The sequence below is a fragment of the Aythya marila genome, assembly GCF_965140915.1.
Source record: "Aythya marila genome assembly, chromosome: 22".
Lineage (NCBI taxonomy): Eukaryota > Metazoa > Chordata > Aves > Anseriformes > Anatidae > Aythya > Aythya marila.
Genome location: NC_139063.1, coordinates 6,033,022 through 6,053,635, shown reverse-complemented (window position 1 = coordinate 6,053,635; position 20,614 = coordinate 6,033,022). Strand labels below are relative to the sequence as shown.

The following is a 20,614-nucleotide window of genomic DNA, read 5'->3' as shown; positions in this document are numbered from 1 at the left end:
CAAATCCTTAAGAAACGAGTCGCATGGATTTTATGGCATATGGTTTCCAGCTGCTAACATTGCACATCTCTGGCCAAATCCAAAGTACAGGCACTAAAATGGGGGATTCCAGCTATTATTTCATTCGAACACCATTTCTTAGGGTTTTACTTTAAGTGCAATGGAGCAAACTTGAACAGAAATGCCTGTTTCGTTTGCAATCGACAGAAACAAAGCCTGGCACCCTGATGAAGGAAATCAGTGACAAAATTCCCTCTGGTCTGAATTGGATCAGAGTTTCACCATGCAGCTTGAGATAAAATGCTAAGAAATGCTATTTTGGACAGTCTTGTTGGTATTTTGAGCTGCTTTGTTAAGGCTGAAATAAATTCCTGTGAAGATGCCCAGGCACACTGTCTCTCCAATTCCTAAACAGATCCTGAAGTCCTCGTAAGGAGTTTGAGGAAGAGTCAACCAGTGTCAAGCTGTACATGGACCCCATGTCCTGGGACCATCACCACATATACACAACAAGCTCTTTGCTGATGGATTTGGGGTTGGAACCCCCAGAAGTTGGAAGAGAAATGCTGCAGGCTGCACCTGATATCTGAGCTCCAGGTGGGAACGTCACTGACAAGACATTTGAAGGAATCCTTCATCTATATTGTGGTTGGCCTCCAGAATTCATTCCTTCTAAATGAGAAGTGGAAAACTGCAGTGCTTGGCTTTATGTTGCTTGCCTCTTGTTTCCAGCACACTGAAACGTTTCATTACAGTGGTTCCTTAAAACCCTATTGGTGGCAAAACTCTGCTGTTTGCAGTACTCAAGCAGATGGAAGGATTTTCTCTGTTGTTTGGTCCTGTCTCAGCCAGATTGAGATCCAATGAGCTTAGTGGGAAGCATTTCCAACAGAAACCCGGCCTTTCCATTACATTCCAACCATAATAGACGTTTTCTTCTATACATTGAATTTTAGCCTGTTTTTAAGGATGCCAGGCTTATGTCAGAACAGCTGCTGTACTACTGGAAAATCCGCCTGGTCATTCTCTCTGTGATAACTTTTAAGTCATTTGGCCCATTTCCAAATTTAAACAACAATTACCATATCTGACATACCTTAAGTATATTTAAAATGTTACCAGACTTGTGAAAATGAGTGGACTAAGCAAAATACAAGGTCCTATTTCTGCTCTGACAAGGGAATGGTACAGCTCCCTTCTTACCGGTAACCACTAAGCTGCCGTGTCTGTGGAAAAAATAATAATAAAAAAAAAAGCTACATTTAGCATTTACCAATTTCTGTAGATGAATTACTCTGGAGAGACACAGCTGAGGGAAACCAAATCCCCTTTTTTCAGTAGCTCGTGGAGTTCCTCAGTTCTTACAGAACTGTGCAAGGTAATGCCTTATAAAAGCAGATAAGGTTATGAGCAAGCCAGAGGGCAGTAGGGCATTGTGCTACCTGGAGATCATGGTCTTCATGACGACATCTCTCAGCTGCAGCTTTGGATGATGGGGCAGGTGCTACCTTAGATTTTCAGTGATTTACGACAGAGAGAGATTCACAATACAAACAGTGGGCAGCACTAGCAGATCTCCTGTCATTACTTCTTGTAACTACTCTCAATACTATAAAATGCTGCTGCAGCATTGGCAGGACTTGCCAGGCAAAAGTTTCTCTTATATACCAAGGAAAGAGCAAAGGAAACCAGCCAAACAGCAAAACAACTCATGTTTCCAGGCTGAGTCCACTGCAAAGGGCAGTGCACGCATCAGGATAATTCTTTAGGGAAAAAAACAAAACAAAACAAAACAAAACAGAGATTACTTACAGTGGACTTGATAGCCTGTAATTCTGACGATGTCTCTCTCTCGTTTCCCCACGATTTAATTCAGTCTGTAAAAGAAACAGCACATTGGAATCACAATGTTCGTATATTAAAATGCCATCTCAGCAGTGAGCACACGGGACTTACATCAGGTGCCCTGATGGGGAGGATTGCTTGGTAACCGAAACAGTACACAAACTCAGCCCCAACAGCTGGAGAAGCCCTCGGTGACTGCGCTCACCTCCTTCAGCAAGTTCACCCCGAAGGCAGGTGAGGTGCACACCAGCAGAAAGCACATCACCACGGGGTACTCCTCCTGCAGACCATGTGCTCATGGTCTGAGTATAGACCATGCTCTGAGTATACTTGACATGCAAGGAAGAAGACTTTTCCTTCACAGACATGCATTTCAATTCCATGGAAGAATATATGGTTCCTCCAAGTCAATGTCACCAAATCCTGGGTTCAGCAGCACCACACAACCTGTTCTGCAGCACAAGGACTCTGACCTGCCACCATGACTCAGCTTGCAACGTAACAGCAGGGGGGCAGACAAAACTAAACCAAACTCTTCCTCATCTATATGGTTAAAGCAGTTCTGAAATACTGAAGGAACAGTGGGTAGTAACAAATTTGGGTTACTAAAGCAATTCCAGAATGCAACTCTGATTGCACAGAAACCCTGGTTAAGATTTTCATAAGCAGTTTAAGATCTCTTAAGCTTAGCCACAAATTCATAAAAGCTTCAGGGGACTTTATGTTCAGAGACAGCATCTCTGTACAAAACTGGCTGCTGCAGCACACACTTTATGGTTTGTGTTCCCCTAGGTCAAACATTCCCAAAGTTTTAAATGAGCTTCACTCCTGGCACATCCTCCAATCTGCCTTCAGCCCCAGCTTGCTGCCTTCTTGCCTTTTTATGATGCTGTGTCCATCTCTGGATTGTGCCTTGCTTATACCTCCATCTTCCTACTACCACAGAGCTGACCATGCTATTCACATCTCTATGTGAGGCTGCAATTCACAGTCCCATCCTCTTCCTTGCCCTGAAAATGTGGCACTGGTGCTGCACTCCTACCCAGGCCCTGCTGTCCCCTCCTCATGCCAGCACCAGCTCTGTAATGTCACAGAGGGAAGCCTAAGATCCCATCCTGGCTGCGACATGCCACCTCACCAGCCCTCTTCTCCACACTGCAGAACCCCTGGCCATCTGGAAGCAACCATACAATCCAGACAGATGGGGTCATGCAAACATCTAGATGAGAATAAGTTTGGAAGCAAAGCACCAAGGCAAGCTGTCTCCTTTCCCCTGAGGAGCGTGCCTGACCACAACCATGACAAAAGGTCATTTTTTCACCACTCAGTTTTGCGTTTCAATTTTGCCATCCCGACTCCCAGAAGGTGTATGTTCAGGAAGAGTGAAGCAGCGGATGGATGGCACTGCAGTGCCCGAACACATCCCTGTCTTCTCCCAGATCCCAGGGCCAAAGTGGAAACCAGTTTGGTGTAGTGTCATAAACTCCACATGAACCCTGCAGCCACCACAAACCATGGCACAATGAGCACTCACTTGGCTGGGAGAGGGCTGAAATTCCACCTCCCCGGGGCTTTGCATCCTCAAATCCAGCCATGTCTCAGACCACAACTCAAACCACTTAAATAGCATTGGTATCTGAAATCAGCTGGTGCTCCCATGCTGTGTTATGAACACAGCATGTACCAGAGGAGAGGTGCCCCCTGCACCACCAAGAAGCACTTGGACATATGGTGACAACATATCACAGAATCACAGACTCATCTAGGTTGGAAGAGCCCTCCAAGATCATAGAATCATAGAATCATAGAATATCCTGAGTTGGAAGGGACCCTTAAGGATCATCAAGTCCAACTCTTGACACCGCACAGGTCTACCCAAAAGTTCAGACCATGTGCCTAAGTTCACAGTCCAATCTCTTCTTAAATTCAGACAGGCTCGGTGCAGTGACCACTTCCCTGGGGAGCCTGTTCCAGTGTGCAACCACCCTCTCTGTGAAGAACCCCCTCCTGACGTCCAGCCTAAATTTCTCCTGCCTCAGCTTAACCCCGTTCCCGCGGGTCCTGTCACTAGTGTTAATGGAGAAAAGGTCTCCTGCCTCTCGACACCCCCTTACGAGGAAGTTGTAGACTGTGATGAGGTCTCCCCTCAGCCTCCTCTTCTCCAGGCTGAACAGGCCCAGTGACCTCAGCCGTTCCTCGTACGTCTTCCCCTCCAGGCCTTTCACCATCTTCGTAGCCCTCCTCTGGACACTTTCCAACAGTTTCATGTCCTTTTTATACTGTGGTGCCCAGAACTGCACACAGTACTCGAGGTGAGGCCGCACCAGCGCAGAGTAGAGCGGGACAATCACCTCCCTTGACCTACTAGCGATGCCGTGCTTGATGCACCCCAGGACACGATTGGCACTCCTGGCTGCCAGGGCACACTGCTGGCTCATATTCAACTTGCTGTCTACCACGACCCCCAGATCCCTCTCTTCTAGGCTGCTTTCCAGCGTCTCATCGCCCAGTCTGTACATGCAGCCAGGGTTTCCCCGTCCCAGGTGCAGGACCCGGCACTTGATCACCCAGTCCAACCTCTGACCTAACACTAACCAGTCCTCCACTAAACCATATCCCTAAGCTCTACATCTAAACGTCTTTTAAAGACTTCCAGGGATGGTGACTCCACCACTTCCATGGGCAGCCTGTTCCAGTGCCTCACAACCCTTTCGGTAAAGAAGTTCTTCCTAATATCCAACCTAAAACACCCCTGGTGCAACCTTAGCCTGTTCCCCCTTGTCCTGTCACCAGGCATGTGGGAGAACAGACCAACCCCCACCTCGCTACAGCCTCCCTTGAGGTACCCATAGAGAGCGATAAGGTCGCCCCTGAGCCTCTTCTTCTCCAGGCTGAACAAGCCCAGCTCCCTCAGCCGCTCCTCGTAGGACTTGTTCTCCAGGCCCCTCACCAGCTTCATCGCCCTTCTCTGGACTCTCTCGATCACCTCCTTTTCTTTCTTGTAGTGAGGGACCCAAAACTGAACACTGTACTCGAGGTGCGGCCTCACCAGAGCCGAGTACAGGGGGACGATCACCTCCCTAGCCCTGCTGGTCACACTGTTCCTAATACAAGCCAGGATGCCGTTGGCCTTCTTGGCCACCTGAGCACACTGCTGGCTCATATTCAGCTGACTATCAACCAATACTCCCAGGTCCTTCTCACAGAAGAGTCAATTCTCTTGCCCCTTTGGGATTTGGAGCCCACATCCCATATCCCCAGTCAGCCCCATCACCCACATGGCATATTTATTCTTTAAAGTACTGCAGTCATGAGTCAGAGACAGAGGAGAAACAAATGGGACCTTCACCCTACAGCTCTGTGTGACAGTGGAGAGAAGAACAAGCCCTGGGTCCTGCTCCTACCTTCAGAAAAGCACTCAGAGACGTGCTTTATGGTTGAAGAGCCACAAGCTGGACAGACTCAGTGCTGAACTCCATGCAGCAAGAGAGCAAAGTCACACAGATACTGCTCACTTATACCCAGGACAGATGAGCTGTTTGTATCCAGCAATCAGCTACATCCACAAGCCACAGTTCATCCAGCTGTGAGTCCCAACGGTGCACTTGGGGCCACAGATCACAGACAAGAAATGCTGCCATGAGCAGCTGACACTCTACAAGAAGAAAGAGGGGACGCGCTCGCTCAGAAGCAAGCAAAGTAGGGCAGATGCACATAAGTGCTGCTGCAGAAAGACACGGACAGTAGTTAATGGGTTAATGCTGGTGGGCCTTGCAGAAGCTCCTAACGTCCCCTGCCAGTCTCGTGGACATACAGTTTGTATATGTCCACTGTGCCTGCTGTGGACAGAGTCATCAGGACACCCCCTGATGTCTTAACGGGAAAGAAATTCCCCAAACCGCTGCCAGCAATGGCATCGTGCCAATGATGACAGCAGTTTCCAGGCTGAAGGGGGTGAGAAGCTCTGGGGATCTTTCATCTGCCTCTCCTCTTCCTCAGAGGGCTGGAGCATGCGACACGTCCCTCCCATTTCCAACATCTGCTTTTTCTGCGGAAAGGAGGACGCTGCTCTGAAAGCAGGTACGCAGCCCATACAGATAGTGACAGAAAGAAAAACACATCCTACATCCTCTGCTGCTCAGAGCAACACCGACCGCTCCCTTTGTGCTCCTTGGGGATAAAATGAGGGTGTCCACATGAAGTGGGAACGTTGCTCAGGGGGCTGGTCTCCATCCTCAGCCCCCTCCCCTTTAACCCTGCCGCTGGATGATTTCTGGGTTTCCCACCTCATACTTACCCAGCCTTGCCCCAGCAGCAGTTTATGTATTAAAGCTACAATCTCAATCAGCCACAGACAGGATTCTGGTAGTACCATGTGCCTGGTTTTTAAACTGGTTTCACAGGCACAGCATCTGCCAAGCTGCTTTGGACTTGCCAAGGGGAGAAGGCAATCCAGTGCTCAACTCATGTGATTCGGGTTCAATTCCCACTTCAGTTGCACGTTTCCTGTGTGAAACCAGGCAAGTCATATCATCAGAGGCCTGCATTAGTCCCCACTTCTAAAACAGGGATACTTCCCCATTTCACAGATGTGTTGTGAGTCACCCATTCATGTCCACGAGGCCCTCGGATACTATGGGAAGGGAGAGACCCACGGAGATAAACTATCCAGATAACTAGAAAGAGATGGGAAGACATCCAGGAGACCTTCCCTGCTCGTTAACAAAACACATGCTGTGTTGGTTCACTTTCGCTTATAATCCACATACTTTCAGCAATTCCCCTTCTCACCAAGCCAGGCAGCCAAGGGCACCGGCACCTGCACCACAAATTACCTCATTTTGCCAGCAAGGCACATACAAATGGTTAATTTATTTTCATAACTTAAAACAGCTTCTTTTTTTTTTTTTTCCAAGAAAAAAAATGTAATTATTGCAAAATCTGCATTTTTTTAGAGCTAAATTTAAATAATTTCCAAGAAACAGCACCACTGAAATTAGAAGAAATAAAAGCAGTAAGCCCCATGCAGCCTGGTAAGAACCACCACCAGGAGATGGCCATGGAGAGAGGCTTCCCACAAACCCAGGTATGGGAAACACCAGCTGAGAGCTCTCTTTCTCCCGGTCACACTCACAAAATGCAGAAGACAGGACAGTTTTTGCCCTACCTTAAAGGCCAGCACTCAGCTCTGCCACATCCAGCACCAGCCTTCGGTACAGTTTTAAGGCAGACCTAGCAGTTGCACATAGCCTCGTGTGCTGTCTGGACCAGCTCAAGGCTGCTCCATTGCACCACAGACAAACACACGCTTGGGAGCAAGAGATTTCAGTAATGTCATTTCCAACATTAAGAACAACTGGGATTTGAAGTTGTGTTTCTGCAGACAGTAAAGTAATGCCAATACACCACTCCAGAAGGTGTTTTTTTTGTTGTTGTTGTTTTTGTTTTTGTTTTTTTTTAATTGGAAATGAAATTAATCCTGTTTTCTTGCATACAAAACTCAAGAAAAAACAGTTCTTTTGCAATTTTTAAGATGACCCTCAAGAACCATTCAACGCTGGTGACTGTGAAGTGGGATTATGTGCATCACCGTCACGTCTCCTCCCGAGGATTGTAAAAATCTCTCCTGCTTTCACTTCTCACTCAGTCATTGGTGCAAAAAAGTCATTAGCGAGCTAATATTTTGAAACTACTTCTGTGTAATGATTCTTTCAAAATTCATGTGAACTGAATGCTCCAGACCTGCCAAACCAAGAGTGGGAAGCCAGCTATTGGCAAGATGGTGATTCTTTCCAAGGTAATGTGTCTTGCATACAGCTAAAGCAGTAATTGCCTTTCTCCGATAATACGTTCCCCCTGCTGAGACTTATGGTTAAACTCATGTATTGAGAAACCTTCCAAAACGTTTCTACATAGTTTCAAACCACAGGAGTGGAAAAAAAAAGAAAAGGACAACTACAGTTCAGATGGAGTTTACGATTTCTGCTCAATCTCATAATTGCAGGGTGAATCACTGGGGAACAAGGTTTTAGTCAATACCGCAGCCCCTGGTCTCCTGGCCAGCAAGCTTTGTAGAGATCAGCTGAAAATGGTTTCCCTTGACCCTCCCCTGACTTATCGATGAACCTCACCTCAGACTGCCTTGCCTTTCTCCCATGGATGCACGTATCCACATTTGAACGGCCTTGTTGAGCACAAGAGTTGCTGCACACTGGCTGCTCACTTCTCCATTTGCTTTGTGCAAAAGCCAACTGACTGGTGGATAATGGAGAGAGAAAGCAAAACCCAGATACATTGCTTGTCCCAGATTATTTCAGCATGTGAGAAGCAAAATGTAGCTTCAAGATGGAGCTTGCACTTCTGCAGAGCGTGCACACAAAGCCTAGACACCCACATGCAGCAAGGTCCTCCCATGCCCCTGGGTCTTGAGGTCAGAATATCGACCCCCACTTTGTCTATTTACTGGTGTGAGCAGTAGCCTCTGTTGGTCCAGAACTGGAGGGTGAAGTTTTTATCTGCAGCTGGTCATTGCCCAGCTCCCCCTGCCCCAAGGAACTGATTCCTCGCACTGCCTGGTGAGCTCAAGGGATGGGAAGGGGCAGAAGGAAGTGCACTACGGGAAACTGAACAAAGATGAACACTAGTGGAGGTCAGGCTGCCAAAAGGTTAAGAAACTGAGAACGGGACCAGCCTCCAGCCACTGTACCCAATGGTGACCCATAGCATGGGGCTCCAGCCTGTAAGGGGCTGTGAGCAGCCCCCAGGACAGAGGGGGCCCAGCCAGACCCACTGCTCCCTTGCAGCCAGGTTGGTTTGCAGACCTGCAGCAAGGCAGATGGAGCCCAATTACAGCCCAGGTCACTAAGTTGCCGTTTTGCATGCGTAGGAGACTGGGCTCACTGCACACATCTTGTAAAGTCCTATGCAAATGCACGCTGGAGACAGAGTGCATCATCTGCATTTGAGAACCAAAATTAATATTGCAGTAACGTAGCAGTGATTTTAGCAGTCAGCACAAAAAATAAAAAATGGACCCCACATCAACTACTAAAATGGAAACAAGCTCGTCCCAACAGTTTTTATATTTCATTTTACCCTGCAATGACACAAAGAGAGTCCCAGGTCCTGGCTCCTGCTCACACATCTGGGCAGTGCAGTGCATAAAGGACTGGAATCAGCACCTCTTCCCTCATTGATTTCGGGAGAACAATTAACGAAGTAATGGACTACCCAGCAGGCAAGCCTGCAGCTATGTAAATTAGCTGGTCAGTTAATCACTATGTAAAACAGAGGCTCACAGTACAGAGTGACACAAAAGAGGCAGCAGCAGCAAGGAAGTCATGACTGTGTGTAATAATAAGATTAATTCCCATTCCTTGCAGGATATTCTCCAGTGTTTTAAACGCACGGATTTTTGCCACCCATGGTTTAAATGCCATGCCAGACTATGTAACTCATATACAGTTCTGCTTCATAAAAATACAGAGAAAGCTCTGCGAAAAGGTTGCAAATGTTCTCTTTTCAGATTGGAGCTAGTAATAAACTGTTTAGCCTTGCACAGCTCTCCACAGCAGGGGTAACACCAGCCAGAAGCCTGCATGTCCCAGCTTCTTGCATGATGCTCACCAGCTGAATTAATATAACTAATTTCCCTTCCAGTTTATTTTGCAGTTCATGGGCTTCCTGAGAGTAGCTTTCCCCTCAGGCTTCATTAAAGAAAAGGGGAAAAAAAAGAAAAAAAAAAAAGAAAAAGAAAAAAAAAAAAAAGGAAAAAAAAAGCAACAAGTGTCATGGGCTTGTTAGCTGTATTGTTTAACTCAGCCTTTGGTTTTCTGACAGTTGGTTACTGCAGAAGTTGAAGCCATTCCACAACAGGGAAAATGAGGAATTTTGGCAAAACTATGACAGTGGGCTGCTTGTGGCTGATTGCAGAAGCAACCAGAAATGAAGGACTGCAGGGGTGATGGAGCAGCAAGACGCTGCTGTGACCAAGGGAGAGTGAGGCCACAGGCCATCCTGCAGCCATGGTCCAGAGTTTGCTCTAAGGACGTCCTTGCAGAACACAGATAGGTCAGTGGTGCTACCTTCAGGGCACAGCAGGTTTGCAGGACCAAACAAAACCAAACAAGGAGTTTAAACATGATGCAAATAATAAAAATAAACATTTAGCATTCAGATTTCATTTCTGCTCCTTGATAATTTTACTCTACAAGCTATTACACAAACTGTTTTTTTTGTCTCATTAACAATAAAACAGAAGCAATTAAGCAAAATGCAATAAAACTTCAGCAAAATAAAATTAAAACAGCCTTCAAGATTATTGTATAACCTCGCTGAAATGACAAAGTCATCTTTCAAGCTGACATCACAAAATGCTTCCAAGTTTGCTTTGAATACAGAAGCAAGGGAAAGAAATGTTACAAAAAAAAATGTCTCTATGCAAATGGCATCTCTCACTGGGAGGGGAGCTTGCTGGTGGCTGTGAGTTGCATTATTGCTTATCCCTGTGCCGAATTACACTATGCCAAGCCCACAATAAGGCTCCCTCTCTTTGCACAGGCATAGCTGACTATGCAAAACCAGCCAACGAAACATCCGCTGCTGAATACATTTGCACCTCTGTGTGCATCTACATATACCTCAAACTAGGCAACAGCATGCAGCTCAAGCAAGGCATTGCTTTAATTGACAAAATCAGCAACAACTGCAGAGGTTTCACTGTTTTTGGTTCACTGTTCTTTCAGTGCTGCCACATACACACACCCAAACCGATGCCCTTTTTGCCACTGACCTATTTTGCATTTTTCCCTAGTGAATTCAGTTGTGCAAGATTAAACAGGAGTCTCAATTTATCGCCCCTTGGACACCTATCAGGTCTGCAAAACTGAGTATTCTCCTTCCAGCTGCATGTTCATGGAATAGCAACACTGGGCTGCAAAAAGCACCGTGTAGATGCTCTGTGTCCCAGCCTCCTGCCTGCAAGGCGAGCAGCTTGGGGGCTGCAAAAAATAAACCCAGATCTAACAACTGCAGACAACGGGGTGGTATGCCTGGGGATCCAGCCATCACCCATCCTCACCCTCACTGTGCATGCACTTCCAGGGCCCTGAGGGCAGATGGACATGATTGCATGGGTTGCTGTTTGCATTTGAAGGTGCTCTGACCACTTCTGGCCAAGGCACAGGCAGCAAAGCATCAAGGACTGAGCTGCAAGCAGGAGCAGCCCCTGCCCAAGCCGAGCTCTGCAGCTAGCAGATGCAGCAGCTCCCATCCTTTCTGGGTGGCACAGGGGGACCTCTGCTATAATTCACCCACGGGTGGCAGGTTCCTTTCTGCAACATAATGCTAACAGCCCAGCTGTGATGTTCAGACTTTGTTTTGGCTAGCTCATATACATTTGTTTGTTTTGTGGAGTTTTTTGTTTTGTTTCGTTTTGTTTTTTCCTTTTAGTGTTTTCTGGTTTACACATAAAATCATTAAATATCTCTAAGTTTTTGCCATTTCCCTCTCTGAGAAAACAAAGCAAATTTACAGCATTTAAGCAAACTCTCGGAACACGCAAAAGCCTGCATCCTTCCAGAGTTTAAGTGCCAGTCACTGGTAAAGGTGAGAGGCATTTGAAAGGCAGCCAGGAAAATCTGGAGTATCACATTCGACATGCACAACGTTGAAATAAGCCAAAAGCATGCAGGCCACAATCTCCAGAGCTCCTCAGAGCAGACGACCGACTGCTCTGCTCACCACAGCATTCCCCTACAGCTTCAGCAAAACTAACACATGCTCAGCAGAAAGTTTCCACACACAAAAAAAAAAAAGTAAAAAAAATAAAAATAAAAATGAAAAGCGTCGCACTCTCAGCTTGATTTATTTTTTTTCCCCATGCAAAGAAGAGAGGGATAAGGCTGATCAAGTACCACTGCCATGAAGTTTGCCATTGCTTTGGCTTTAGGAACATTGTGACGACCCAGGACCAATGCTGAGCAGCTCGTTGCTGGCTTGGTCCCGCAGCTATCCTCTGCTATCCTCAGCCCATGGGAGGGAGGGGAACAGGGCGTGGGTCTGGGGAGTGGAGGGAAAGTCCTGAAAATTTCATCATACACGAGGAGAGCAGAAAGCAGCCACTTCTGCCCAATTAACTGCAATATCAAGGCTTGTGGGAAGGGACCTCTCCGTCCTTAATTCCAACCCTCACTGCCAAAATAAAGAAACCACCCCAAACACAGTAAAACAGTGCAAAAGAGAACAAACCTATCTCATCCCCTACTCCCCGGGTACTCCAGCACAGCAGCCTGGCAGCTCTCTCTGCAAGGAAACTGACCTGTACCCTGCAGTCCCAAGGGAACTGGGTGTCCCCAGGCAGTGGCTTGGAGAGGTGGAAGCTGGCTTTGTGTGCTCTGGTGCTCTCAGGCCAGGTCCCCCCGGCTGCACCGAGCCTGTGCCACCAGGCAGAGATGCCACCCTGTGCCCCGGTGATGGGAAGTGGCCAGCAGTCGGCCAGTTCCCCTGGATGCTTGGCCCCAGCTAAGGTTGTGTGCTGCTGCCTCCAGCAAAAGGGTTGAGTTACAACCCCATGCACACAGAGTGCCAGGCAGAGCCAAAGGATTTCATTTGTGTGCTGCAGGGGCCTCCTATCACTTTCATAACTCTGGTGGGAGCTCCATCTGAGCTGCCACGTTCCTCACACCATCCAGAAGGCTGCCTCCTTGCTACCCAGGATGAGCTACTCGGTCTGTGGTTTGCCAAGACTCAGACCAGGCGGAAAGCAGCGCTCTCCTCCACCCAGCAGAAAGTGATCTCCTGTTTTCCCCTTGCTTCCCCAGAGCACAGCATGCCAGGCGGGCATTCCCTGCTGTTGTGAAACAGTTGCATCGCTTCAGACTTCACCAGATCTCACTGGCTTCAGCAGGGCTGGAAGAAGTTGGTACCCTTGCTAGGAAGCCTGCAGGGAAACCCAGGCAGAGCACGTTCAGGCTGCCCTGCCTGCCCGCAGCCCCAGGCTGGAGGTTGATGAAATCTCGTGATTGAAATCTAAGGACCGATCATTACAGATCCCATAAGCCCTTCTGAGCAACCACAGCCTGCAATTCCCACAGCCGGCTGGTTTGCCTTTCCTTGCTGCCCTGCAATACTGTGCAAGGTTGCTGCATGCCCAGCTGCCTGCTCTCCATCCGCAATATTCCAGCACTGGAAGCGAGGCACTGAGCTAACCAACTTCCGAAGTGATTTCATATGCAGCAAGGATAGGAAATACTACAGAAATCCGAATGCAACATTAATTCTCTGAGTAAGGATGATGCAAAAGCAGCATGCAGATGGGAGAATTACTGCCTCTGTACATAGCCCCTGGGCAAGAAAATAAAATCAGAAGAGGGCCCTTCCAAAGTAGTGTGTTACTTTCTGGACACAGCATCAACACACAATGCTGTATTATGCCAGTCTGTACCTTATTTGACCAAGCACAAAGTAGAGATGCTGAAAGATTTCTGTTCAAGTGGCAGTGGAAAAAAAACAAAACAAAACAAAACAAAACAAAAAAGCCTGGAATTTCATTGGAAATAATTGAACAAGGAAACTTCTCCCACTGATTCAGGACCAAAGACAATGGGGTTTTTCCTATCCCCAATGAAAAGAAGAAAATGGTCCTTTCATTCCCTACAGGCAAAAACAGAGCTTCAGATCCCATCACCAGGCTGGTAACCTCCTATTTACAGAAGCAGTGTTCACTCTTTAGGAACATACACTGAAATTTATTTATATTTTGTTGTAAAACAGAAATGGTGAAAAAAAAATAAAAATCCCTGTAACATACACAGAGCAAGTGCCTGCCTGCCCCTAATGCCACCCTCATCTTGAAAACCTGCCTTGATAAAGACTTCACTGCTTTTGTTAAGTGGCAGGGGAATTGGTAGAAGAGTCAGTTTAATTAATCAGCTTTTTCTCGAGATAAACATTTTCTCAGACAGCATGGAGCTGCTGAGATGCCCTGGGTTGGCAGCTCGGAAGATGGAAGCAGATCTCCCAGTGCACGCAGAACGAGCAGCAATAGCTGGTGCTGCTCGTGCAACTCCTCCTCGCCAGCTACAGGCTCAAACCTCGCTTGGAAATAATAACATGTAGACTGCAGCTGCCCTGCACACACATCTATATGTTCTTTAGCCATTCCAAATTACTTGCCGTGAGCGTTGGGGTGCAAAGACACGTCACCGCTGGAAGACCCTGGTGTTCTTCACACCAGCGGCACTGAGGTTCAGGGGAAAATGTCACGTTTTGGAGCTCTCACACTGACAGCAAAGGCCAAGCCAAGTCACAAAAAGCAGAAATAATTTTGAATCAAGATATACATTTGTTTAACAGGAAAGAAAGAAAAAACATGACTGAGTTTGGAGGGAATGCTGTTAGCTTTGTAGGATGAAAAGAATCAAGTCTGGACAGTGTTTGCTTCCTTGTCATCACAAGCTCCGCAAAACTCCCTTGTATGCACATACAGAAATACACCTTATAGAAGTGAAACGAAGCAGCATTTAACGAGAACCAGAATGGGTTTGGGTTAATTTCCAGGTGATTGGCCTGCTATTAACAGATAGGTCTTGTAGATGGATGCAAACATCTACACAGGGACCCCAGTGGCACTGTATCCACCTATCCCTGTTTTTGCATTGTAAACCTGTTCCTCAGGAGCCTCCAGCACCAGCACTCACTGTGGGAATGAGAAAACATCCAGAGACAGATTTTCCCCATTTCCACCACCTCAGACAGGACCTTCTCCATCCCACAGAGTCTCCATTCTTTCAGATCTCATCAGAATAAAATATCAACCAAAAAATTCCCCATCTGCCCTGCAACTCCAAGCCAGGGCTGCAGCTAGACCCAGTATCTGCCCTGCATCCTCCGCTCCCGAAGGACTGCTGGGCTTGACCAGAGGGCTGAGGTGGGTTTGGAAGAGAAGCTACTCTCCACTTTGGTGGGACAAATCGACTGAGCATAAAGCAATGCCACAGGACAAACAATGATCCGTAAGCAAAATGAAGACCTGGAGACTTCTACTTGTGTCATATAACGGGCATTCCTAGCTTTAAAAACAAATTTTAACACAGAATTGTGTCAAGGGTTCAAGAGGATCGATTGCAGTGTTAGAAAAACTGACCAAAAAGCCTGGCTAACTCACTGTTTCCTTGCTCTGAGCCTTCAGGCTGCTTCAAACAACAGCACTTCCCTACACTTTCCTCAGTTCTGTCTCTGCAGAGGTTTATGACAACACTCCAGGAGCACAATGCAGGAGGCAGCCCCGGGGCACAGGGCTATACAAGCCCACCACAGCATCTCCTCCAGCCACTGTGCACGCTGTGTGGACCTGGAGGGAGCAGGAGAAGCCTCCCCAGCAGAATCTGCTCCAGCAGACATCCAGCCTTGCCCACTCCCAAGCAGCCAGGCAAAAAAATTTTTGCATTTCACATCACAGTGAATGAGTTTGGTGCTACTTGTTTTGGGCCACCTGAATGTGCTGAAGGAAGGGCTGATGCATGAGATTTGTGTTTGCTGCATCCACCTGCTTCTTTTTGTAAAGCAGTTAATTATCAATGCCTGTGTGTTTTCCCGAGTACACCTCAGTAATCAGGAGAAGAAACACAATTTTTGTGAATTTTATTAGTATTTAATTGGCCACTGAAATCTGTCTGATGAAGGCAGCTGCAGGTGGCACTGGTAGGTTGAGAGGTGGCAGTGAGAGTCACCATTTTTTGTGGAAAGCAGCTGGAAAGTTTCATAACTTACCCCAAATCAAAGGGAAAGGGATGTTCTGCACAGTCTAGCTTTCCAGCACCATTTCTATAGAAACTGTATAACCTGCCATCATATCACCAGATAAATTATCCTAACATTCCAGAGCCATAAGCAAAATGACATCTTCATGCACATCAGGAGAATGAGACCCCTTCAGTGACACAAAGCTCCACTTTCTAATCCTGACAGACTTTACAGAATTTGCTTTCAATAGCTAATGAATTAAGAATCAGCCAATTAGGTGTACATTTTATTACTATGCTTCTAATGAAACAAAGTGTGGCTTCTGTTTAATTAGAAATGAGCTAACACTGGTGGCCGTAGACACCTTTAAAGTATCTTTTAGCACTTCTCAGCTGAGTTTATCAGGGCTTGGAGCTGGAATGGCATTAAGGAAATGAAACAAAGGTCAAATATTACAGTTTCAAGACAAATAAATATTTTAAAAGCTTGCTCAGACATCCCTAACAAAGAAGGTAGCTACTTCCATGTGCAGTCATCCAGGAAATCTGAAAATCTGAGATTGAGATTACGTTCCTCCTGCTTAGCACAGGGCTCAGCAGAAACTACTTAGGCCTCAAAATGTTTATTTGATGATACTTTTAAAGGAATTGAAATGTCTTTGGCAAACAAAAAATGTGCAAGGTATTTTATTAACAATTCCAACCTGTTTTGTTTGTTTTTTCTCAGCAGGTTACCTTTTTATAAGAAATTAAGACAATTGGTCTTAAACCTGCAGAGATTCTAGATCCAGGAATTACCAGACTGCCTCAGCTATTAATCCAAAAAGCCTTCTGCAACGTCAAGCTTCAGGAGGAAGAAATCCTCAAAAAAAAAAACTTACCTAAGATGAAATCTCTTACCAATTAAGCTGCTAAGAGATCACAAAAAGCCCTCATTATTTTAATGTAAGCAAGAAATTTGCTGGTCAAAGATCACAATAAGCTACACATCTAAACTTTAGATAAAGTGGCTGCTTTAAAAAAAAAAAAAAAGAAAAAAAAAAGAAAAAAAAAAAAAGCTTAGAAGCAAAGCCCATGACTGCTGGAAAATGGATCTTCAGGCAATTTTTCCTCTGTCCTTCCTGCTGTGCCATGTCCACATGAGAAATACCAAGAGAAGCTGGTGCTGGGACTAACACCCCAAATGCTGCAATCCTCACACCTGGGCTGCGATGGGCTCTCCTGGTATTGCCAAGAGCGGCAACGGTATCTTGCAAAATTTCACCTACAAAGCCCATCACCAAATCTCTGATCAGCAACTCCAGGTTTCAAGGGCCCCTGAAAGCTAGCCACAGCTGCCTCCAACTGTACATAAAGACAGCTTCAAGTATTCAAGAAAGTTGGTTTTGCTGGGCCCACGGACAGACAACCACTGATTAAAACTATCCCATACAGAAGCACCAAGCATTGTAACGAGACTTCTGTCTCTGTCTTCCCCTCAAAGCACCAACAACACAGACCAGGCAAGTCTGAAATTGCCTCCAGCCTCTTTAGGAAAGGTTTTGTTTTTTCTTCTTTTTTTTTTTTTTCCTTGAAAAAAAAAAAAACACTATTAAGAGGCCAGCATTCCTGCTTTATGCCTGAGCATTAGCAGGCGGCAAAGAATAGCTACAGGCCTTGACAGGAACGAAGCAGACCTTGGGTTGCTGGTGTAGGTCTGTTTTACGGCTGCTGTCTCTGCAGACGCTGCAACTGGCTTTAGGCAGCAGATAGCAGAGGCTGGCTTTTGTCTGCTCGGCAGCTGAACAGGACAGTTATGTCAGTACAAGTATAAAACAGTGGGGGACAGGTTCAAGAGAAGGTGTTGGATGAGGTTTCTGCTTGCCCCTGCACAGACGGCTGCAGTCACATCTCATTAAGGAGATCTCCTGTTAACGTAACGAACAGCGAGGCCGGGTCTGGAGGAAGAGTTCACATCTTTAAATAGACCGAGTGACACTGTCGGAAACACCCAGCCAAGCCTGCAGCCACAACAGCCCCGCTGCAGGTCGATAACGCGACAACTTCTGCAAGAGCGACTCGTTGAAAGAAACGAGCGGCTCTCACGCCGGCGGGGTGGGAAAATGAGGAGCAGCAGGGGTAAAAAAAAAAAAAAAAAAAGTCCCCCACAGCATGATAGAAACAGGCAGGTAGCTACTAGACCTTCTCTTGTCAGCTGCTTTCTGTGCTCAGCAGACCGCTGCGTGAGACGGGACCTCCTCGCCGCGAGTTTCCTTTCGCCTGCAGCGGCAGCTCCGGGCACACGGGGCGTGCCGTGCGGCAGGATGTGGTACCAGCACCCCAAGGGCTCGGAAACCCTGCAGAAAGGCTTGCTTAGATTTCCCCCGGCACCTCCTTGTTGGCCACAAGCCACCCAGGGGGTTCGCTCCCCTCCTTCCAGGTGGCAGCTACCAAAGAGGACCTCGATGCGCACGTCGCCCAAGACAGTGCTGGTCCGACGTGCAGGGCTGTGGGCCAGAAGGTGGTGCTGCAAGAATGGTGTAAACCCAACAGCCTGCCCCAAGCTGGGGTGGAAGGTGCTGAATCACCCGTCAGGCTTGATGGAGCCCTGCCACCCACCAGACCTGCTCACCTGAAACCAACAGGGTCCAAAGATGAAGGAGCCCAAGCAACTCATTTGCCATCTGGGTAGGAGCCCTCTTCTGAGAAATCTGAAGTTACGACCTTGGTTCTCTACCTTGCAAAATTTTCCTCTTTGAGTTTTGTTGTTGTTGTTGCTGTTGTTGCTCATTCATGAGCATCAAGACCATGGGGGAGGACAGCCATAAATAATGGCCCTGATTTCGTTATTGGGAGAGGATGCTTGGGCAGACAAGTAGCAATCTGACTGCACTGCTGACGTCAGTTTGGAAGATACTTTTGCTGTAGGAAGGAGCAGTAAAGAGTTGTTGTTACAACCAAACCTGAAGTTTAAGAAAAGGGCTCTAGGGGAGGAAAATGAAATAAAAATATTTTTTGAAAAGCTATCCAAGAAAGAGGGACGTTCATAACTAGATAGAGAAAACACAGAATTTTAGGGAAATGATTGTATCACAGTCAAGGCCCTTAATGTTTTTGGAATAAGCGTTTCCAGAAAGATTAAAAAAAGGTTGATTTTCAAAAGGTGATGCCATGATCTCACATGGTCTTCAGAGATCCCCAAATATTGGGTCCCCAAATATTAAGACCAGAAGACAGCAAGAAAAATTATTAAATCTAAACTCTTGCTTAACACAAGCCAGAGAATCTCTCTGACATTTCTGCATGAAATTTATTATTTTTCTTTGAGCTTCAATATCTCTCACAAAAAAAGCAAAAACGGGCTTGGTTTAAGTACTACCAATGACTGTAGATGAAGCTGTTAAGATGTTAAGATGTTCCAGTGACCGATTACTTCTCTGCTAAGATTCTGTTCCCTTTTTCTAGTCTTACTTTGTCTAGCTTCATTGCCCAAAGACTGCATCGATTAAATAGATTTTTTCTGTTGGTTTTGCTCTTCGGTGAGAAATACCCTGACTATCACAAAGCCAAGAACAGATTTTTGCAGGCCAGCTAAAACCAGCTGTATATGTTGTAATTCCCCACCTACAATTACTGTTTGATATCTATTTGGGGTAAGAGAAACATATTTTAAATTTTAGACCTTTCGCAAACCAAAACATAGAGAATTCTTGGAAACATGCTTCTTTTCAATCAGCCTTCTATACATCGAACACAAACTTTCTAGCTGTAACTGGTTTTGTGGTCTGCAGAGGCTGACTGTGACACTGTGGAATAGCTTTTGATGAGCAGCAACGGTCAGGAGCCAGAAACCATAATAATTTTCTCTGGCCATTGAGACCTTATGGTATTGGAGGTCAAAGGGGAAAAAAGAGATTTCTATTCTTTGCAAACTAGCTGGCATTCCAATACCCACAGCTTGCTCTCCGCCAGCAGCAAAATCCTCATTATTTTTTCTCTAGCACCAAGGTTTTAAAAATATTATTCTTAAATACTGCAATCAAGCAACTGCAGGGCTTAATAATTGCAGAGTGCAGAGTACCTGAGACTCCAAATTGAACACGCTGCAGCCATCAGCCCCTGCAGTTCCCTCCCTGCTCCCCAGTGCATGGCTTAAGGGCTGGGTCTATGGGCTGTTGTTTTGAATGTTCCAGGTACTTACAGCAACAATAAATCTGCAGGGCTATTACAGCAATTTATAAAGTAATCCTAACAGGGAAGCACGTTCGGTAGCTGTTCCACCTGGCTGACAGATTGAGCAGAGCCAAGCTGCACTTGTTGTTTTAGGATGGACTCAGAGCAGGGTCAGGCTCTGAGACCGGCTCCGGAGTCGCTTCGCCCCGCAGCACGGAGGAACCAGTTTACTAGAAGACACTGTGTAAATATTTTGCTGAGCTGCAAAAGGAGGAAGCATCCCCAGCCCTGGGCTGCCATGTGTCACGATGAGTTCCCAGGCACAATGCTCAATGAAGGCTATTATACGGAAGGGTGTTTATTTCACATTGCAAAGCGGTTGCCAGAACACACAATCACGCGTCTTACCCAACGGCCCTGCGGGCTGCCACGGAGAACTCCTCTCCGAAAGAGAATGAGACGATTATGTTGTGATTAACTCTTTGGCAGCAGCAGTGGGACTTCCCCGGTCCCAGCGCTGCTTAAACCCCCAAACAAAGCAACACCAGAGGACAAACCTTGCCATTGACATCCCCCACATCCCAGAGAGCTAATCAAAACCCTTAGTTTCATCGTGTGCAGGTGAGATCAGGCTCTTTCCTCTTCTTCACTGATTTTATCATCTTGCCTGCTCATCAGCTTTAATGCTCTGCAGATGATCTCCTTGCCTGGCAAGGCATAGGACAAACCGACCTGAAAGGGCTGCACTGTAGCATTGGGCAGATCTAATCAACAATTGAAGGGTTGCTGTTTTGAGGGGAGGGCTGGAGTTGTTTTGGTTTGTTTTATATTCCCAGGGTATTTCATTTTCGCTCCCATTGTCATTTTCTTAATGA

At 46.5% G+C, this 20,614-nt stretch overlaps 1 protein-coding gene across 7 annotated transcripts in view; it reads right to left on the bottom strand.

Annotated features, from left to right (window-relative positions):
* The window catches only part of HIVEP3 (HIVEP zinc finger 3), a 261,957-nt gene that overhangs the window by 72,089 nt on the left and 169,254 nt on the right, over positions 1-20,614 (bottom strand). For 6 of the 7 annotated variants that reach the window (XM_082777709.1, XM_082777714.1, XM_082777713.1 and 3 more), the window contains one exon: positions 1,813-1,877. The gene's annotated coding sequence lies outside the window, so the exon portion shown is untranslated. Of the gene's footprint in view, positions 1-1,096; positions 1,184-1,812; positions 1,878-20,614 lie in introns of those variants that run through there. The other variant, XM_082777712.1, reaches the window with a different exon arrangement.